Source organism: Stegodyphus dumicola, chromosome 2 (assembly GCF_044657685.1).
Source record: "Stegodyphus dumicola isolate Sdum_Otavi_A_Nest chromosome 2, ASM4465768v1".
Taxonomy (NCBI): domain Eukaryota; kingdom Metazoa; phylum Arthropoda; class Arachnida; order Araneae; family Eresidae; genus Stegodyphus; species Stegodyphus dumicola.
In genome coordinates, this window is record NC_140769.1 from 166,428,973 (window position 1) to 166,451,867 (window position 22,895).

The 22,895-nt window shown below is 32.5% G+C and overlaps 1 protein-coding gene and 1 pseudogene across 3 annotated transcripts in view; one reads left to right on the forward strand and one right to left on the reverse strand.

Moving 5' to 3' along the window:
- Positions 1-22,895, forward strand: part of LOC118193914 (neuropeptide S receptor-like) — a 1,011,430-nt gene that overhangs the window by 602,924 nt on the left and 385,611 nt on the right. The gene's annotated exons all lie outside the window — the stretch shown is intronic.
- On the reverse strand, positions 18,001-21,191 carry LOC146998639 (uncharacterized; annotated as a pseudogene).

Below are 22,895 nucleotides of genomic sequence, written 5' to 3' on the forward strand. Positions count from 1 at the left end.
AGGAGGAGCGGTATTTAAACCACGAAATTACTTACTGAGTGAGAGAGAATCAGAGTTTCTGATTTACGCGCGTCTGCCTTTTTGGCCACTCTCTCTCTCAAAGCTGTTATTACGCTCGGCCGTACTCAGGCCCTTGCTAAGCTTCGTAGTCAAATAAGTTAAGGGGCCAACTCGATTTGAACCTTGATAGCTTCGGCTATACTACTTTAGTTAATCTTAGTTTTAATTTAATTCCTAGTCTTTTAAGTTCAAGTCCAAGTGCGGGCTTTGCTTGTACACTCCCAGGCGGAGTTTTGTTAAATCTTATTGGAATAATAAAGGGTTAGTTACCCTTCTATCTTGTTGTTTCTTGTCACGAACTCAAGCGATTATTCGCTTATCAGTTCTTAGATTCTTCACTTCCAACATTAATTTAGAATTCCAAAGTGAGGAACTCTACAAGGCTATTTACAAAACGTCGATGCAAAATAGTCTAATAGTTTCTGATTCATTGCTCGTGCTAAGTGATTTCATCTTAAATTTTTCTTGAAGATTTTTTAACTAATTTCTTACTGGAAATCCCAGAAAACGCAGGCTATAAGATGTGCGTTTTGTTGACGCATGTCTAGACAATGTCTAGGAATTTTTTCTGATGCTCTCCTAGCCTATTCTTCTGTACTACATGCCGTCTAGCATTGTCCCGGGGTAAAAAAGAAGATTCTTATGAAGCAGTTCAAGGATTTCGTTTCCGAATAGCTTCTTTTAAAATTTTAGCATAACAATCCCCATTTACAGTTTATTTTTGTGGAATCTAATGCTAAGTTACTGTTCCAGGGATATTGGAAAACAAAATCAACTTTAACATCTTTTGGGGAAGCAGATACCCTAAATTTTTCGGAGGCAACAAAATCCGTGTTTCGTTATGCCAGATTATTGTTTTCAATTGAGGACAAAATTTCTGATACAGAGATTGTCAGATATCATCGGTTATTCTGTTCAGAACTCAGAAACGTTTTACCCTCGTTGAAGGAACAGCTAGCAGTACTGAACGCAATGGAACTTAAATTCTTCTCTCTGTAAAAGTGACATTCATCTCGCTCAAGCATGAGACATTTTCGGAGGCTTCCTAAGTATATCATGACCTTTTCCAATATCATCATTAAGTTATCTGATAGTTTACAAATTAGTTAAGTCTTTCATTCAGAGTCTATGTTTTCCTACTGCTCTCATCGTTTCGAGATGCTGACAGGTGAACACATTTTACCTGCACAATATATCCACCTCAGTTGCTCCGCCTTTTGATTAAATTTGACAATGTTTTCGTTAATTATTTACCTTATGCTGTTGATCGTGAGGTGTTTCCTGTGTACTTTATATAATTGGAGGATAAAATAACGGTCTTAATCTGGTAATCAATAGTGTATCGTTCTAATTTGCCATTTAATGCATTTTGACTTTAATGATTAGATAATAGACAAAAATAACACTTGGGCATTACTCATATTAAAAAAATGATACATGTTTTCTTCAAGGAAAGCGATCACAGATTCGTTTCCCCAGACATTTTCCAGTTGTGCCAGTTCCTGCAAATTTAGAGCAGCCCTCTTAACTGCTTAATTAAAATGAAATGAAATCACAGTATACATGGTTCAATAAATAATAGAGAAACTGTCATTTATTCAAAACCACAAAATTAATTTATTTATCTGGCACCTCACAGACTTCTTGTGAGAATAAAAAGAAAAATCTACGCATCAAAAAGTAATTTTTTATTTATTTATAAAATATGTACTAGGAAGAACATATGATAATAAAATAAGTATGCCATGTTAATAAAATACATATGACAAACATATTAATATAAAACAGAATTCCATAAAATAAAACAAGCCATTTCTGTTTTTAAGAAAAGTGAAGAAACAATAGACCCTCACCAAACTAGAAATCTACCACTTTCTAGATGGATGTGTTAAGACATCTAGTAAGTCTAGTACCACAGCAGTATGCTCCCTCGCCAGTTTTCATGGGACTTGCTTGAGATATGTTTCTTCTCTTTCCTCCCTCTCCCTGCTCCCTCCATGGGATTCATCCAGGAACCTTTCAACACCATGCCCATTGTGGATTTCCTTAAGGTTTACAGGGAACTACTGCGAATGCAGTAGTACCCCTGTATCAACGTATCAGCAGTATGCACGAAGAAACTCGATGTCTCCTTTTAGTCTCATCCAATCAAAGAAGAATTGCGGAGAAAATGGCGAATTAACATTCACTGCTGTAGGAAATGTTTGTTAATAGTTATTTCGGACAGGAAATTCTGAAAATTCAGCTGTATTTCACTGGGATTAAAACCTTCACTATTTCACTTGCTTGAAGAAGATGCATGGGTGTGCGATAATTTCTTATTAAAGTGCAATGATTAATTACTATCAAAATTTAAAAAAATATAACCACTATGGTGTAAATGTCTTTAGCATTTGGTATTCAAAAGCATTTGTTTAGGGAATTCTGTCATCTTTCAATAGGTAATAGGTCTTCGCTTATTTAATAGGTATACGACCCTGAAGTCTTTACCTATCTATATCTGTCCTCAGTGGGTATCCTAAAAGTGAAAAATAAATCCAAATGTTAAAAAAAAACCTGTGCACTTGAAGTGCTGAATCACATCCAGTGTGGCAATATGTAACAGTGGCATAACTTGGGTGAAATAGCGATTTAACATATCTGAAGCATAACATTCACATCGTAAGAGCAAATTAGCACATCTGTAGCATAAAAACTTTGGCATAACTTTCTCCTCGTAGGTGCTACGGCTGTAGCGTCATCCTTTCTCCGTGTCTTGAAGCTAACAGACTATCGTGGGCGTAGTAATTGAGGCATAACAGAAATGGGCGGAGCATAGTTGCACTGACCAGTCCTTTAAATTTTTAACACATAATACACATCTAAGTGCTGCTGCGTGGGGGGGCGCAAAGTCCATATCGCTTGCCAGCATAATTAAGTAAAGGTAATAAAGAGTAAATAATGAAAAGTAGAAAAAACATTATATACACTATGTACGTCGATCACCACAACTCGTTATGATGTATCGTTCTTGCTCTTTTGCAGCGTTGAATGACTGTGAAGTCATAATCTCCTATGCTACGCACAGCTTCATTTTCGTGATTAATGCATTTGGTGTAGAAATTGTGTGAGACAATTAAGATCTCGCTATCTAATGGTTTGATTTTCATTCCACGATGTATTGCAGTGTTTCTTACAAACCACGGTGAGTTTATAATAGTTCTAAGAAATTTATTTTGCAATCTTTGCAAAATCTGGCGATTTGATCTGGCTGTAGCGGCCCATGCTCGTGCTGCGTACAGTAAAATTGGTCTTATAGCTTGAAGATAGAGAATTCTTTTAGTACTTAGTTGCAATTTTGAATGTCTCCCTATTAAGGCATAAATAGATTTAAAAACTTTAGGAGCTTTTTTACGAATATACATAATATACGTCATAATAGCTTAAACACTTATTCTTGTTTTCCAGGATTTAGAATTTAATTGGTGGGTAAGATTAAGTAAAGTAAGATTGTTCCGGTAAAACATAATTTTATGTGAGTTTCATATATAAAAATATAAATACGTGTGTTTGTGTATGTAATGTAAAAGATAAAATACCTACCTTTCTAATAATAAATTAACGATAGCCCTTTAACTCTCCTTTAAAACTTGGCCATGCTCCCCTCTTCATTCTTAAAATATAACCTTCTCGCAATTCCGAAAAGTGATCAGTCATCTGATCTATATTGCGCAGTTCTTCCTGGAATGAGATGAAACCCAGCATACATCCGAATATTAATCTGTTATGTATCTGAAACTCAGTTCCTGTTCTTATGTAAATATTCCTGTAATGTGATCAAAAATCTAAACTTTGTAATGTCTTGGTATAAAAAGTCATTGCTGCGCAATCTCGCTCTCTATTTCTATGATTTTATATTGCATTTCTATGTTAAATAGTGTTTTTTCAGAACTTTTAATATGGAATTTTTTTAAGTACTAAAACAATGTTGAAGCGAGCACACGTGACATTGGTCACGCCCCTTGACCCCACCTTTACTATCCTCCCGGACACAGCTCCAGCATTCATTCTACCTAAAGCGCCTCCAGTGGCACTTACCTTACGGCAGCCGGATAAAAACATGCATATTGCATGCTATTCTTGGCGTGTAGCGGAACCTGGAACCTCTCTCTCTCTCTTTGGTTGTTGCCCTTTTTTTGCCTTTTTGCTTCTTCTCGCTTGAAGAACTTAACTGGTCGCTGCTTAGTTTCCTCTACTGTTTCAGAAATGTAATACATCATAGATAAATCACGGTGGGCTTATTTGCTACCGTAATGTAGTGATGTGGAAGAAATATATTTCACAAATGTTCAAAAATAAATGTGTTAACTCACGGCAAGATTCTTTGCATATCATTCATTCTTCTGCTATGCCGTTAGCCCACGCCACCCGGTAGCGTAATGGCAAACCGCACATTGAGTTCATCAATGTTAACGAATTCCGGTTACTGCGCATGCTCATCGGTGTACCGTTGGAATGGGAGGAAATACTGGAAACTAAGGGGGGCATAAGCAACCCCACAACAAGCCTTTTAGTCATGTTGGTTTTACTGTTTTACTATTGGAATACTTTGGAAATTTGTTTGTGCTTATTGCATGTGCTTCTGTTTCATTTCATTTTGTTTATTTTTTCATAAACATTACATTTAATATCGGTTATTTGGAAATAGGGCCAGTTTGAATGCCTAGCAGGCATCAGACCACATACTTGAGCTGTTTTATATGTATGTATTGATTATTCCAATATAGTCCACTTATTTAACTTTGATTCAGTAATTAAAACAGGATTTATTCTTTAATTTGCTAAAGTAAATACGAATGGAACGTATGGTAAATACTCAGTTGCTTTTATTCCTCAGAAGTATAATTAATAGGTATTCAGCTAATATATCTTGAAATGATTTTTCTGCTTTGTAATCCTTCTTAAACCAAAATTTGCGTAGTTTACAATGGATAGTTACACTTTAAGTAATGAAACAACTTACAATCTGACAAGTTTTAAAACCCTGAAATGTTTACCCCCAGATAACACAATATCAACCGTATACCGTATGTATCTTCTTTCAAAATTGACCCACAGTTGTACTTGCCTTAACTTCTATCCTGGGCATGCGCAGTAAACGAAATTCGTATAACATTGATCAAATAAATGTGCGGTTTGCCATTACGCCACACGGTATTCGTCAAATATGTCAGGTGTGTGTTCTAAATATCTCAACTACTACAACGGCTGCCAGAAATCTCTCTTCCTCAAAAAACATATACATGTATAAAATAAAAAATATGTAAAAGATTAAATTAGCAACGTAAATTTCCCTACTCAATTCTAAAAATAGTAACTTTTCTCTGCACTGCGTCATTTCGATATTAATCCATGTCATATGACTCTTACATAATTCTGGTGATGTAAATGGAACTAAAACGCAAGCAGCCAATAGTAATTTTACAGCAGTATTAACTATCCAATAAAAATGTATTGAGAACAAAAATTAACTCAGTCTGAATTAAGATTTCACCCTCAACATAAGCACTTGCTTTCTACGCTTTGGCCTAGCTAGACTGCAGTCTGGCTGCTACTTCTATCTTACGGCAAATTTATCTAAAATGTAATTTTTTTGTAATGGGCACATTTAATGTGCCAAATTGTTTGTGGCCGCAACATGTTTGCTGAAACAAAAACAAACAACAAAAAAAAAAAAAAAAAAAAAAAAAAAAAAAAAAAATGGAGATTTAATCTGCCTTCTCCTCCACTTTCCTATTCATTATGGATCAACACTTCTACGCCATCAACATTCCTGCTAGTCATCAGTTCTAAGTTCACACATATATATCGTTAACCTATAAGAAAAACTAAATTGAGATAAATGTTGCTTTCCGTTTTATTGCTCTTCAAAACTTCAAACGGCCAGTTGAAAAAAAAGTGAAAAGCATTCCAGATCACTTTAAAATTCCATTCGGAAATTAACAAGAGAATACTTCACTAAATGAGCTATAAGCATACCCATAAATATTAATAACCATTAAAGAAGTCCTAAATGTGCAAATGAATGAAAATTAAGTATCCCATTACAGCCAAAGAACATGGCCATACTAGTAATGGAATTTTGTTTTGGCAATTTAAGTCTTACATTAAATTTATAGCTACCATTCTCAAACTGAGGTTTACAGTTTCTCATCAACAGCCAATGCTGGAAGCCACATATATTATCCAAATCTTTGTACATTCAGTTAAAATCTACCAGAGAACCTTGTATTCATAAAATAAGTAGTTGTTTTGATAGTTGATAATAACAAATATATTTTTTAACTTGCTCGGAGTGGAAACATATGCAGCGCTAATGAAATCTGCATTTCAGAAATGTGGGAAAGTTTAAATCATATACTGATGGTTGAACGTGGACTTCAGAATCTGATAACAAAACATTTGATTAACATTTATTTTGGAAAATCATACCAACAAGTTTAATTTTTTTAGTTATATGCAGTTTTCCTTTACAGCTTACAATCTTATAAAGTGCTAAAATAAATGTCTTAAAAATTGAATTTACGACATTAATTAAAAAAACTAAAATTTCTAAATCAACTGATGAATTTTAAGGTACTTAATGTTTAGTGAAAATGCTCATTTATTTTCCACAGTATTCTGTGAATTTTATATTATATTTCTGAATGCGAAACAGAAAATATTTTTCAAATAATTAAATAATTTTTAATAATACAAAATTTATCCCAATTATTTATTTTTATATGCAAACTCTTTTAAATTTATTTATTGACGATTACTGAATTTCGTTTAATGCAGTCATAAAAGAACTAGTATTGCTCTGAAATTACAATTTTATATTTGTCCAAATATTCTTTTAGGTGAATTTATGGATAGCAGTTATAATATGAGCATTTATACTGAAAACGTACTGCCTAAAACTTTTAAGTTAATAGATTCAACAGGATGTTTCGAGCAGCGTAGCTCTTGAGTGTAGAAGCATACGTTTTGAAACCGTAGCTCTGCTCTCATCAGAAATCGAACATGTTTTTAGTATAATGCACTATTATATTTACCACTACACAATACAAGAATAATACAAGAGTAGTGTTTTTAGTAGCTTTCGAATTAGTATCCTATATAGCTTCTAAGCAAAGTTTTAAAAATATAATTCCTGTAGCTAAATACGGGTAATACAATTCAGGTTTCGTACGGTCGTTAAAAGTACTTAAATGTCCTTGTGTTTTTTTAAAAGGATTCTTGGTCCTTGAGAGTCCTTTATTTCCGCCAAGCAGGCAAAAGATCTTCAAGTTTAGTCATCTGAAATTTCTGTCTGTTGTACGATTGCAAGTTCAAGTGTGAATCAACATTTTTGAGAAATATTTTTGGTAATGCAATGATAAATGTGTATTTTTTAGATTAGCGTTTGTTTTTTTTTTTTTTTTTAATTATGCGACCCTAAATTTTGCGACTTATCAGTATTTTGGCGATTTAAAAACTAATTTGTATAGACAATTTTTATTTCGGAGATTTGCGAAATTTTGATGTTTTTTACAAAATAATAACATTTATAAATATCATAAAAATAATGATAAGATGTTAAATATTATAAGAAATAACATTAAAAAAAACATTTTTATTTTCACCAGCCATATTTTAAAGCGCCATTACTCTCCATTTTGGTGCCTTAGGAATATTTTGATTCTGAGAAATAAACAAGGTTATAAATGCTATAAAGCACAGTTCCGGAACGCCTGTCTAGGAAAAAAGTGCTACTCTAATTATTTAAACTATAATTTCATTTATCTTCTTTTTTATTTTTCCATGATAAGAGTTTTTTCCCGTATAATTGTTTCAGAATATTTGAATGTGTATCAGTTTTATACTGAAAACACAGTTTATTCTTCGCATTTCTAAACGTTTTTTTCAAAATTCTGCTGACTTTTAGTTTTTACAGATTTGGTAAGTAGCATTTTTCTTTCGGATTTTAGATCTTGCGCCTCGGAAGGTTTAAAGACAAGATTTATAGACCTACAATATCCCGAAAAATGTGTGAAATGAAAAGTGGCTTTATCGTATTAGCACATAATGGACGTATTTTGTAGGAAATTGGTGAAGAATTTCTTACTTTTTGAAAAATTTTTAGAAGATCAATGAAAACAAAATTATTTGAACTTTCTCCTTTTGATCTCGAAAGTCTTTCGTTTAACATTTTTACCTTTCATTTATTTTCATATCTTTGAACTAGACACGAAAACGACAATTTATTGAAAGATTGATCTTATATATCTCAGTCCACCATATATATCTCAGTTTCTGCCATGAATTCTAAAACGTTTGCCCTAAATTTTGTTGCTCGGTGCTTCACTAAATTCTGCCACACTGCTTGAGTGCTGGCATTGACTTTATATCATTTCATATTTAACTCAATACTCATACTATAGCATAAAATTAGCAAGTTATATTGTACATTCTATATTGTACAAAGTAACATCTCTGGTGCTTCGACGGCTTATTGGAACTTTATATAAATATTGTACATTAACTGAATTATAAATCCAGCAATGCACTAAGCTATGGCACTAACTGGGTTAGCGAAAATGCAGCTTACCTTCAACATTGCAACCATACCAACGCCAGGTGATCTGATCTCTCTGAGGAAGAAGCTATGGCGGCAATAGCCAAGCTTCTGTTATGAGTCATACTGATTATTATGTTACTTCACAATTTAACTTATGCCACCTTACAGGAAATTTGCTTATTCCTCTGGACTGAACGACTATGTAATGAAATGAGGAAAGAAAAAATCAATATACAGTTGACTGTTAGTAAAATTCAAATGACAAGCCACTAACCTTCTTTAAAATATGTGAAAGTTTTATAAATGTAAAATATAAATGTTTCAAGAAACTTGAAACATACCAATTACTTGAAAAAATTACAAAGTTCATTTTTTCTTGAATTTTTTTATAATTAAGTTAAATATTATATTATGTTTAATAATAATGCATCCTACTTACTGATTGTTGTATTCTTACATATTACAAAATTGAAGTTACATAAGTAATGTTCAAATGTAGATAATTGCTTAATAGCTTATTCAGTTCCTATTTGCTTGATAGGTATTTAATTTTTTTTTTAGTTGGTGATCCTTAAATGTACTAAATTTCCACGTGCAAAAGTGTGTACGAACCCAGATTTATTTTAAATAACTAATATAATTGATATACTTTATTAATAATACCGATATTGTATTATAATTTTAGTTTAAGAAGATGCATCTTAATTAAATAAATGTTCAAAAATAATATTTAGTTTCACTTGTCCGCAATAAACGTTCATTGGAATTTCAGTAAATGCTTACATATTGTTCTTTATGCTGGTGATTCCGAAAATATAAATTACATAATCTGTTTTTTCTTTGAGTTTTCAGTCTTATAATGTTATTTGCAAACTTACGTTTTTCTTTATACGAAATGAAACATGTTTAAATAGCTGAATATATTTTGACATACAAATAATTATCATCTAACGTTGAGATCGGCTTAATAGTAAAACTTGCATTTTTTTCGATGACAACAAATTGTTTATCTGCTTCACAACCAAGTTGAAAGCTGGATGATGTAATATCGTATATTTCAATAAATTCGTATCTTAGAAATAATTTCTGTGCATGTTAATGACCTGAGTGTAGAACCAAATTGATTAATATTTTTACACCCAAGTACATCGTTTAGAAAAAAGGCTATACTTTAAACAAAATTCGTTAAATAGCTTGAATCGGGACCTTTTTCTACCTTTCTGATCCAGAAAATGTAGATGCATTATTCTTTGTCTTCTTTGAGATATTTATAAATTATAATCCCAACAAAATAATAACAAACATGTTTTTAACTAATCGGACATCAAGCGTTGCTTTGAAGTCTTTATATAAATTCGCCAAAGTCCCGCCTCCCTTGAGATTACTGACGGTTTTCTTCTACATGCCAGCAGATTCAACATTGTCTATTACGTGACCATACTTAAGGAATCAAGAGAAAGAAAATTATAAAAGACATTCTCCTGTAGTTGAGAGAATACGGTGACTAAAGAACGTTTGTTCTTTTGTTTCTGTTTTTAGCTCTATATTAGAGCAAGAACATTCGAGGGCGCGCTTAATTGGAGAAAACAACTTTCCTGTCATTTTGTTTCCTTGGACAACTGTGTTGAAACTAAATTAGGAGATAATGAACCTATTAATGGTTCGTAGTATTATAAGGTACTTCTCCCGCCTACTTAGCACGCCTTCGTGGTATAGTGGTCAGCACGCTCGACGCGTTTTCAAGAGGTCCGTGGTTTGAGTCCCGGTGAGGGCATTGCTCATTTTTCATCTTTTCTGCTTCGAAAAAAGCTAATGTCTCTACAGTGGCGCCCGAAATAATAAAGGTGATGGATGATGATTCTCCATTACCAGGATTTAGCGACTGGGTCCATAATTCCCAGTCACCCTTTGAAAGAGGGAGTATATAAGGTATTTCTCCTGCCTTCATAGCCTGGTGTAGTGGTCAGCATGCTCGACGCGTTTTCGAGAGGTCCATGGCTGAGAAATTGGGCATTGCTCATTTTTCATCTTTACGGCTTAGAAACAACCTAATATCTCTACAGGATGTGTTAAACCGTCTTTCTTGATCTAATATTGGAATGTAGCAGTACCTTCTCGGAGTGCTTGCTATATCATCTGTAATCAAAAATTGTTTTATAACCATTGGTAATATTCAAAGAATGCATTTTGGCTGCCTTTTTATATTTTTCTGACTTTCCGAATGAATCTACGTCATTCAGACATATATACTTTATAATACCAGACCCAATTCTTTATATGCTTTCCGAACTTTAAAAAAATAGCACATATAACTCTTAAAACTGTTTTAAGAGTCTTATGTATACCAATACGGAACCTTTAGAAATTGATTTGCATGTGTTTCTCTGTCTAAAATATATAAACATTTTTAATTTTTTAATTCTTATACTAAATCATTTAAGCCTGGATATGTCAGCATGCAGAGACTATTTCCGTCAATTTTAAATACTTTTATCTTTTAAATATAAATTGGTGAAAAAGGTGATAATGGCAGCATAATCATTAAGCAAATTTCCAGACACTTTCTCATTTTAAATTTCTAGGACCAAAGCTTCGAGTCTCATAAATGGGATATTGCTTCATTAAATACATTTTCTTCATTTTTTAATTGCAGTAATCAAACAAAGTATGGTAAGTATAAAAATACATGTAATAATTTTGGTTTAAAACCAATTTCTGTGTTCATTTATCTAGTGCAAATTTATCTCTGTTAACAAAGAATAAATACTTCAAAATTTAAACTAAACAAAACTCCAAAAGTAGAATAAAAACATGCTGTCTCTTAAAAAAATAAAAAGTATGTTCTACTTAGGAAATTAATATATTCCCACGTGAATAATATTCTAATTCTTGAAATTTTGTGAAACTCCGGAAAATGGTTTTATGTCTTGCCTTTTCCGAAAATGCTTTTATCTTTGAATAGTGGGAAAATGGTGGTCATTTGGTGAATGGTTATGAGAATATGAGAACTAGAATTTAAACTCTCTATTTGGAAATTTCCTTGCAACTTGATATTTTAAATTTGAGATATAGAATTACATAGAAAAGGATAGAATCTCTTTTGCTGTCGAATTATGATTCACAATTTAGCTTAAAATGGGCATTTTTAATTTATTAATTTTATAAACTCGATAATAGTTGTTTCAGTAAGTTCCAAAGAATATAATTGAAGTAAGACAGCGAACATAAACCTTTTAGAATGAAATTTAGCAAGAAAACAAGCAGATGACATCCATCAGAATCTAATCACTGCTCTGACCTATTATTTTTCCTATGTGGTACGCATATTAGGTATATTTTCATGATTTATATTTCCAAACATAACCTCATGCATTCTTTATATAAGTGCGCTTTTGGTAAAATCTCTGCACATATTTCGAATAGCTTAGGTAGCCTAATACTGCATTTTAAGCTCGTAAATTACAAGTTATCGCAAGTAAAATATCTCGTTTGTCCAGCAACCTGGTTAAAAGAAAATTTAAAAATCATTACTTAGAAAGAAATTTAAGAAACGTATAATAGTTTCGTTTAGAAATTAATAGAAACAAGATTGAGTCATGCAAATTGTGGGTCTATCACGAGTCATTCAAGAAAATCTCAATGACAATGCGAAATTATAAAGGAAAATCAAAGCTCCCCTCATAAGAAGAAAATCTTTTGATAAATCTGTGTTATCGCATCGAATCAATAATAAAAAAGCAAAAATATAAAAGTGCTTTTATCACAGCCAAATTATTGCTTTATTATAAAGATGGAGTCTTAATTTATTTAATTTTTGTAAAATCAACTCTTACGAAAACGATAAGACTGTGATTCATTTCTTTCCTTCTATACCTTTGTATTAAACATAATTTCACTTCCTTCTTTGCATACGTTTTAACTTGTTGTTGTTCGGTAACTTGTTGTTTGTTCTATGTCTATCGAGAACATAAACTTGAAGAATTATCTTCTAGCCTTGCGAAACAAAACGGAAGTCAGAAGGAGGGTGAAGACACTTTTATTCAAACATACAATGAACAATGACTCAACTTGGGTTACAAGAAGCCACTCACTTCTGGCTTACCAAAATAATGTAAAAAATACTAATTTCAAGTTGTGGTAGAGGCCTAATGGCTCACAGAATATTTAACGTGCAAAAAGAGTTCCGGTTTGTAGTAAACTTTCAATACAAGACTATGTTGTGTAGAATTGTTATGTATTATTTTACGCAACATCCAATGGCTGGAACACTCAACGTTGCTAAAGCAAGTCGCTAATAATCATAGCACAACGTGGCCTGGAATAGGCAGACACGCTACAAAAATAACTTCAAAAATTCTTGCTTTAATAGAACTTCATTCTACCTTAATCTGAATAAACTCTCGTTAAGTCATTTACATTCTGGCATGAAACGCGCGGGTGCAAAGGGAGTAATAGGAAAGGCTTTTGAACTTAAAATGAACTATTAGTTAAAAATAAATAGCTAAACCTTACAAACTGAAGAATATTAAGAAACTTATTCGTGTTTCCTTGTAATTGTACAAACGGACAGAAACTTTCTTATTATTATCCTAAATAGTATTTAATTTTTCAAAACAGGAATTAATTACATTCTCATATTTTTAGAGAATTTTTAAGTACATTTCCAATATTTTAAACCGCCAACTTTATGGCAACAAAATGTAAGGAAACAGCAGTATATATGTGTGTGTATTTATGTATGTGATGAGGTGGTTTTAGGGAAGAAGATGAAACCCAATTCACACTTGGGTCATGGCCGAGAAGTCTGTTGCTCAGTTGACGACGGATGCGAAAATCGCAACTATCTTGATGGTTAGAACATCATTTCAGTTTTCCACAGAAACAATTCTTCAGTAATGTATTTTTGTCTAAACCTAGTACTACTTGACCGATGCTAAACACGCTCAGTATTTCGCTATACATAGTTTACATTTTAGACAATGAAAAAGAAGGCGAACTGGGAGACGTGGCTTACTCAAGCAACAGTAAGCGAGGAAAACCATTGCATACTCAATTCAGTCCTATTTATATCCAAAACATCTCTGAGCAGGGACTGGGGTACAGATGTCGTAGTGCCGAGACATTGCAGGGAAAGTGTGAAATAACATGAAGCAGAGTGAGCAGCAAAGCATATAATCTGAAATTTGGATTATTTTAATTAAAGTTTATGAATTTGAATATCTATTGCCAGTCGATTACAATTACATTTAATAATTTTGTTTCATATTTTAAATTTTGCGCGCACACACACAAACACACACACACACACACACACACACACACACACACATATATTATATGTTTATTTTTATTTTTCTACACATATATATATAGAGAGAGAGAGAGAGGAAAAAAAAACATTTAAATCTATTACACATCCAACTCGGATAAAGCTATTAAAAAAATAAATAAATAATTTATTTGTGTTATAATATATAATTATAATATGTGTGTGTGTGTGTGTGTGAAAGCATTAGTAAAGCGAGATGCATAATGAAAAAAATTTATATAAACTGCAAAAACAGTGTAAATCGAAAACGAAAAATGAAATGAAGATAATTTACATCTGTCGCTATATCGCCATCAGAGAATTCGTGTAACGAAAGATGTAAATGAATCAGCCTGTTTCTGAATTGAAAATTTCGCAAATTTTCAAATTAAAACATAAAATTTTAATTAATTATAAAACAGTTTGCATCGTTATCAGTAAACGACTAGAAAAGGAAGAGCAAAACTGCCCAATTTTCCATGAGTCCCAAACAGACAAGGCGATGCTTTTTTTTTTATTTGACAATAATTGTTAAAATAAAAGCAGCAGGACCGAAACCAATCAGTTGACTAAATCATTTCTTGCAAATGAGTCTAAATCCAAAAAAGACAATTAATCAAATGCATTATTTACATGCCACAATATATTTAAAATTTGTTTTTGAAACTACGCACTACAACAATTCTTTCATTCGAAGTACTATTATTTTAGCTTAGTTTAGAATTTAGTCATTTAGGCAGATGACTTTGGAATTACAAGGTTCCAGTTTTGTGGTAGTAAAAATCAAGATAACTTACTGGTTCTCTTTTCTATTTACAATTTGTTATTTTTTCTGTTCTTCACCACATTAAGAATATGCTTTAAATTCGTCACTGAGAGATATCTTTTGAGAAAAAGATTATTATTTATTCGATTAAAACATGCAATTTTTATTAAAATAGTATATATATAAAAATCGTAAAAGTACACTGAAATTTTAAGTCCAATCGTGAAAGTACATTGAAATTTCGAACCTAAGTACTTATGTAATTCTTTTCAAAGATCAAAGTAAGTAATAATATTTGTGAGATTTTCTGCTAAATTTCTAAACTAAAATTGTGTATTTCGGATGCAGGGAGAACTCGTAATACGGGATATATATAATTTTGTCTCAAGTTCTTTTACATTTCAACAAACATACTCCTGACATGTAAATGGAAAGTTATTTTGTGTTGTTCTGTTCTATAGCGCCTCCGGTATTGGCACAGGCCAATACGAAATATTAATTTATAATTAATAAGGCTGAAAAACGTACTTGCATTTAGTAATTTATTGAAAACCTGTTTAATTAATTTTTCGATAAATTTCACTTAGTGTTGAAAAGAATTTCTGCTTGTAACAAAATCATTTTTACAATTAAATGGTTGAGTAGAGCACGCATCTGATACTGGATTTAAACATCTCAATGAATCTGTGATATGTCGATGCTGAATTAGCTTCATTTTCAAAGTTATCTAAGATAAATAATGCAAAGACGCTTTGTTTACATCATGAGCTCCTCATTTAAAGCCTTCTGGGAGGCAAATGAATCTTCAACTCTCACGTTCATCGAGCGTTTAAGTTCAGGATTTCTGAGTAGTTATTTATTTCTAAATGATTTCCAAATCCTGCACAGTAACTACGTGACTTTAATTTTAACAAACATTAGCAGAAAAGAGAGCTTCATATACTTAGAGTTAAGGAAATATTTGCTTTGCTAATTACATACAGATCCTGTTCGGCATCAGGGAGCATTTATAGGCTTAGAAAGGTTATTTATAATAAATTTCATATGCAGTATACTTACTGTGCTTCCATAGGGTAGAAATTCAGGAAAAACATATTAACTGTATTATCATATTACTTCGAATTTCAGCCGCAATATGATTTTAAAATTGGAACAAGTATTCAAAAGTACTCTACTTCGAATTTAAAATTTTATAAAAATTAATCACTTTATGTTGATAAATAAGAAACGCATGTATTACCTTAAATATGTCCTAATATAAAAATAATAAGCTCGCTATTTTCTGAGGAATAAGATGTAAAATTGTCTCTTTAAATTTAAATCACACCCTAATTTTACATCTTACAAAACTTAATATAAAATGCGGCTTAAATTCAAAATAATACGGTATTAATGCTAAATAAGTCTAAATAATGGAATCAACTCTAAAATGAAAGAACTGTAAAAAAGGTACACAGTTTTACCTTTTTCAAAGTCTAGTGATCTCTGAGGTTATCCACCTTGTTTATCCATCTTGTTTATTTACCTAATCTTTGAGATCATCGGAATATATCTCATTTTGGAAGATCTTTCATTTTTCTGAATGGCAACAGACTCGAATGAAAGTAAAAGTACGCTTTATAGTGATTTGATGCAAAATCCCATTTCGAGACTAAGACCCATTTGGGCATTAACTAGTGTTTGGCGTAATGGTAGTTCTAATGCTATTCAAAAATTTTCATTATTTTATAAAGTAATTTAAAAATAAAAGTTTTTTTTGTTTACTTATTCTTACCGAAGTAAGCTTTACATAAATGAATTTTTATTCATTTTATATCTCTTGCACATTTTTGGATTTCTTTAATACACTGAAATTAAATTTAATAAAAATAATTAAATTTAATAAAAATTTAATTTTGGTTAATCTTCCCCAAAGCAAATTCGTATTGAAATCCATAGAAATCTATTCTTCCACACTGACCACAGGGAGACAGTTTTGTAATGCCTCTGGTGGGGTGAGAAATAGGTCAAGCTTTTCCGTTATCTCTTCAGCCTGTCAAAAGGACCCACCGAGGATGCCCTGAAGATATACTGGAGTGTGCTGTTAAGCACTAGGGAAGATATGTTTAGGTGATTATGGAAATATTCCGCGATGTCCTGAGAACGCGGTACATAGGCGCTACTTAATGGGATCGCGGTTAATGTTATCAGTCGGCTATTGTTATCGAATTGCAGAAGTTACAGCCCATTTGTGTACAAAAACATGGGAAATACATCTCTTATTGTGATAAAAGATTTGGTTAATGTTATGAGAATATCACAGAATGAATTTTTTAAGCTGGAATAATGCCGTCAAATAAAAAATAAACCCCTAAATTAAGTTAAAGTATAGTACAGAAAATCTCAAATCATAAAGGTATGTTCCAGAATAAGGAGGAAAATAGCCAAGAATCTTAATTTTAATTATTTTAAGCAACAGTATTTTAACGTGCCAACATTCTAATAAAGACGAAATAAAGTAAATAAAAACGTCTCCAATTAGCATGATTTGTGAGAAATTTAACGCTTATATGGACATTGATGAAAACGTTCAAGATGTAACATCAATGGCAACAGAAGAAATCTGCCTGTCACTTTCTAATAGAAATGTCTAGAAACATTATGAATATGAACAGTTCGTAAATGAACTTTCTTTAGTGATTCCAGATGATCAAATATTAATAACTTTTTTACCTAGTTCAAATAGTGTGAAAGGAAGTATTTATATGGTTCTAATTGTATTATATTAATTTTCATTGATAATTTAAAGATATTTTTTAAGATTTAATGATACTATTTTGGAAGCATTAACCGAATGCAGCATTCGGTTAATGTTGCCAAAATATTTATGGACAAACGTGATCACTGCGCATCGGTGGTTTTGAGATTCAGTGGTAATCCAAGTTTGTCGAAAGTGTGGTGGTTCAGCAAAACATTATGTCTCATATCAATAAATCAAAATCAATAATCATCAATCAATAAAATATAAATTGATTTAATTAAATATAATATATCCCAATCTCAGAATCTCACAACTGCGTCACACCTTCCATCGAGTAACTGCATCGAGTCTCAGCACACACTCAATGGCGCTCTCAGCGCCCTCTAGCGTTAGGCGGGTCTTACCATTCTCCCCGCTTAAACTCCCATGGAGTTTACATTTCAGTTTCCAGATATTCAAATAAATTTAAAGTCACTAAAATTACACTAAACTAAATATTAAATTGGTAAACTATTAAATATAAAATAAAAGTTTTTCAAGTTCATTCAGTCTTTAAATGGTAGAGGAATAATTTTGTTGATTGCTCGCCGAAGAACACCTGTAGAGGTTTTAACTTCAAATACTCTGACCAGACCATCAGCACCAGGATACACTTGTTGGATTCGATCCAATGTCCAATGCAAAGGATTGGGTTTGGAGTCCTTCAGCAGTACTAGTTGACCAATCTGCATGTTTGGCTGCGAACTGCTCCATTTGGCACGATTCTGTAGTTGATTTAGATACTCGGAATGCCACCTCTTCCAGAATTTAGCTCTAAACTAGTTCCCAACTGGAATGAAAAGAAAGAGAATCCGAAGCAGTATGTGGTTCAGGAAAGGATAACATAGTATTTCCTGTTAAAAAATGTCCCGGAGTTAAAGGCTGTAAGTCATTCGGATCGAAAGAAAGTGGTGATAATGGACGGGAATTCAAAACTGCTTCTATCTGAGTAAATAAAGTAGTTAACTCTTCAAAATTAATGATAGCTAATTTTGCTACCCTTAACAAAATCCGTTTCACTGATTTTATGTTTGCTTCCCACAGTCAGCCAAAGTGAGGAGAAGCTGGTGGGATAAATTTCCATTGGATGCCTTCTTCTGCACTAAATCCTTAAATTGGCTTAGATTAGCAATTATCAATATATGCGTTAAGAATATTTCTTGCACCTTTAAAATTCGTGGCGTTATCGCTCCAGATAACAGCTGGTTTGGATCTTTTGGCAATAAATCGTCGTAAACAGGCTAGAAAAGCTTCTGTTGTTACCTCAGAAACGACTTCTAAATGCACTGCTTTAGTGCAAAATCAGATAAATAATGCAATATAAGACTTTAAAGTCACATTTGACCTTTTCAAATTAGGTTTCGTGATTATAGGTCCTGCGAAATCTAATCCGAGCTTCTCGAAAGGTCTAGAAGGGACGACTCTGTTCCTAGGTAGATTACCCATCATTTAGCTTATCGTTTGATTCTTCGTTCTAAAGCAAGTGATGCACTTATTTATTACTCTTCTAACTCGATCTTGACCGGACGGTATCCAATATGACTGTCTTATTAAAGATAATGTAGTCTGTACCCCAGAATGTAAGGATTTTCTATGATAATATTCAAGAACTAAATTAGTGAAATGATGAGCCTTTGGCAAGAGTATCTGATGTTTCTGAAATTCAGAAAACTCAGAATACTCCAGTCTTCCTCCTACTCTCAGTACCTCATTTTTGTCAAGAAATACGCTCAGAGATAATATTTTACTATTTTTTGGAATAGATTGTCCGCTTTTCAAGCACTTTATTTCCCTTTGAAATTCAGTTGACTGTACGCGTTTTACTAAAACTTCAGTAGCATGTCTTAACTCAGAAGCACATATGAAGTCTGTTCTCAACTCTGGGTTTGCTTTACAGTTATTTATAAATCTCAAACATAAAGCAGTTATCCTAATTAATTTACTGAATAAGGAGTATCTTGTGATCAAATCATTTTCCTTTTGGCTATTTTCAACAGTTGCATTTACAACAACTAACTTCTTAAACTCTAACTTATCGCCATCTACTTCGGTTTCTTCCATTGATTCTAAGGCCATGCTTTATTATTCATTGTCAACCAACAGGGTCCATGTCACCAAAGCTGATTATTCTTGAAATCGCTTACGGATAAACCCCTATAAATCAAATCGGCGGGATTATTCTTTCCTATACAATGATGCCATTCTTCTTAATTGCTGTATTTTTGTATTTCTTTTATTCTATTCTTCACGAACACCTTATGTCTACTTGGATCACCTTTGATCCAGTAATAAGGTATTGAGGAATCCGTCCAAAAATATCGAGTAACTGGAAAACTTAGTGCAGTTACAATTTTATTGCTCAATCTTGAAGACAAAAGTGCACCCATAAGTTCCAATCTAGGAATCGAAAGGGTTTTTAACGTAGCTACCCTGCTCTTTGATGCTACAAACCTAGAAATGATATTTCCACTCTTTAATTCTATGCGTATGTACTCAACAGTACCACAAGCTTTCTTAGATGCATCTGTAAAACAGTGTAATTGAATAGTGATTGCATGACTGGGCAAAGAATTTTGAAAATAATATCTAGGAATAATTATTTCCTTTACGTCTTGGATCTCATCGCACCATTTAGTCCAAGAAATTTCTAACTGTTTGGGCAATTTTTCATCCCAGTCTAATCCTAAACATAAAATTTCTTGTATCAAGTACTTAAGTCTAATAGTATACGGTCCTATCTACTGGATCGAAAAGTTGACCTACTGCTTGGAGTAAGTGTCTTTTTGTGTTAGTTCTTTTTAAAAGAAATGTTTCCAGATTTCTGGTATCGAAATAAAACGTGTCAGTTTGTTCATCCCAACCAATTCCCAATACTTTTGAAGCTATCAATTTTGTATCTAAAGACTCTTCACCCTGATCTACATTGAAGTTTAAATTATTTAATTCTTTATTTAGCTCAGGAGAATTGGTTCTCCACTTTCGAAGGTCCATGCTTGTTTCTTTTAGAATATCTACCCTCTCTTTACAAGCCTTTAGAGCCTATTGAACAGTGATTTGCCCACAAATAAAATCGTCGACGTACAATGATTCATTAAGATGCTTAGAAGTCAGAGGAAAAATATCTACGTACCTTTTCAAGTGATATTTGATTGTGGCTGCAAGGAGGAACGGGCTAGATCTCACCCCAAATAACACCCTTGTCATCCGAAAAATTTCCAATTTCTTGTTTTCATCATCAGTTCCTGGATCTTCTTCCCAGAAGAATCTGGTGTAGTTTCATTCACTTTCATCTATTTCAATCTGGAGAAAAGCCATCTTAATATCTGCAACAAATGCTACCGGATTCGTTCTAAATCTGATCAAAAGAAGAAATAGGTTAGGCATAAAATTTAAGTCCCGTGTATAAGCAATCGTTCAAAGATAATTGACCTTTTGCATGCGCCGAAGCATCAAACACAATGCGTAATTTGCTTGTAGTCTTATCCGTACGTATTACAGCTCGATGAGGTAGATAAAATGTATTTTGGCGTAAATTTACTGCATCATCTGGGACAGGTTCAATAATATTCTCCGAAAGATAATTCTTTAGAACAGTGTTATATTCACAAAATAAGGACGGGTCATTTTTAAAAGATGATTTCAATCTCAAAAATCTTTTCATTGCTATCTGCTCGTTATTTTCTAATAATGTCTTCATATTTGGTTTCCAGGGCAGTTTCACTTTGTATCGCTTATTTTGATATGTAATTCCGGATTCAAATTCACTCATTATATCTTTCTCAGTGGGTTCTATTTCAGCTACTTCTGCCTCGATACCCAAATTCTCTAAATCCCAAAATTCCTTGAGTTGATCGGAAATATTGGATTTGTTTACCATAACACTCATTGCAAACGTTTAATTTAAGTTCATGTTTTGGCCTTGCAAACACCACCCAAATATTGTTTCAACTGCAACGAGGGTTTTGCTTAGGCGTGACAATATTATAAAAGTAATCTGCACCTATTAGTATTGATATTTTTTTATTTTTAAATTCATAACTATCCGCTAGTTGTACATTTTTTTAAGCGTCTAAATTGTTTCTCAATATTTTTATCGGGAGTCGGTAAATGTGTGCCCGAAATATGTTCTGTCTCCAGTGCTTCAATTTCTATGCATAAATTTGGATCATCTCTATTCTTTAATTCAAGTTTAACTACATTAAATGATTTTGTTTCCGTTTCCTTAGCACCAAATGTGCAAATGGAAAGGCTTTCCTTTCTAACAACTGGAAAGTTAAATCTTTTGGAAATAGCTGGTAAAACAAAGGAGCGGTGTGAACTATTGTCCCGGAAAATTCTAACAATTTCCTGCTCTTTTCCATTATCAAGTAAGGTTGAACACGTTTGTAACATAGTATTCCTTTTCGCGGATACGATATTCGCTGATACGACATTATCAGTTTCTACCTTTGGAGAAATAATGTGTGGATTATTTTGATTTCGAAAACAAATTGAATAATGGTGAGGTTTGCTGCAGATGGGACACAAAGCCTTTTTTCAAACATTCTTTCACTCGATGGTTTGGGGTCAAACAACGAAATCATTGACCTCTCTGCTTCAATATATCTCTCCGTTCATTTGCATTAAATGTAGAGCATGATTTATGACCTTTGCTACAAAACAAACACATTACTTTTCGACTGACGCCAGGAATTCATGCGTTTGTGGGGAGGGAAAAGAATACTTTCTCTTATGCGGAAATCTTGAAGAGTTAGAAGTAGAATTTTTATTTTTTATTTTCTCTTGCGAGGAACATAAGTGCACTCGTTGATTCGATGATTTATAATTATTTATTGGAAAGGATCTCTCGCGGCTTCGAATTTCTTTATTAATGAATTGCAAAAGAGTTTTTAAGTCTTTGTCGCCTTGAATGCGATTAAATTCTAAAACGAATTCTGAAGGAATTAATTTCATTTAAATTGGTGTCAATAGATTTGCATATGATTCACCTGTAATTCCTAAAGAATCTAAGCTTCTGATCTGCGTTTCCGCGTTATCATATAAATTTCATAAACTTATAACATCGTTAGGATTCTTAACCGGAGTTAAATTCAGCAAAACATTCAAATGAATGTTAATCAAAATGTTTTTTATTTCCGAACCTTTCTTTCAATAAATCAAGTGCTTTATCATAGTTTTCATCACTTAAAGCAAATCCACTAATACATGCTGCCGCGGTACCACCGAGATAGGATTTCAAATAATTAAATTTATCAACTTTGCTTAATTTACGATTATTATGAACAGAGCTTTCAAATAAATTGTAAAAATCTAACCAACCAGAATAATTACCATAATATTTACTAATATGTAATTTAGGCAATTTTATATTAATATTTTCAGTTTCATTATTAATCAACTG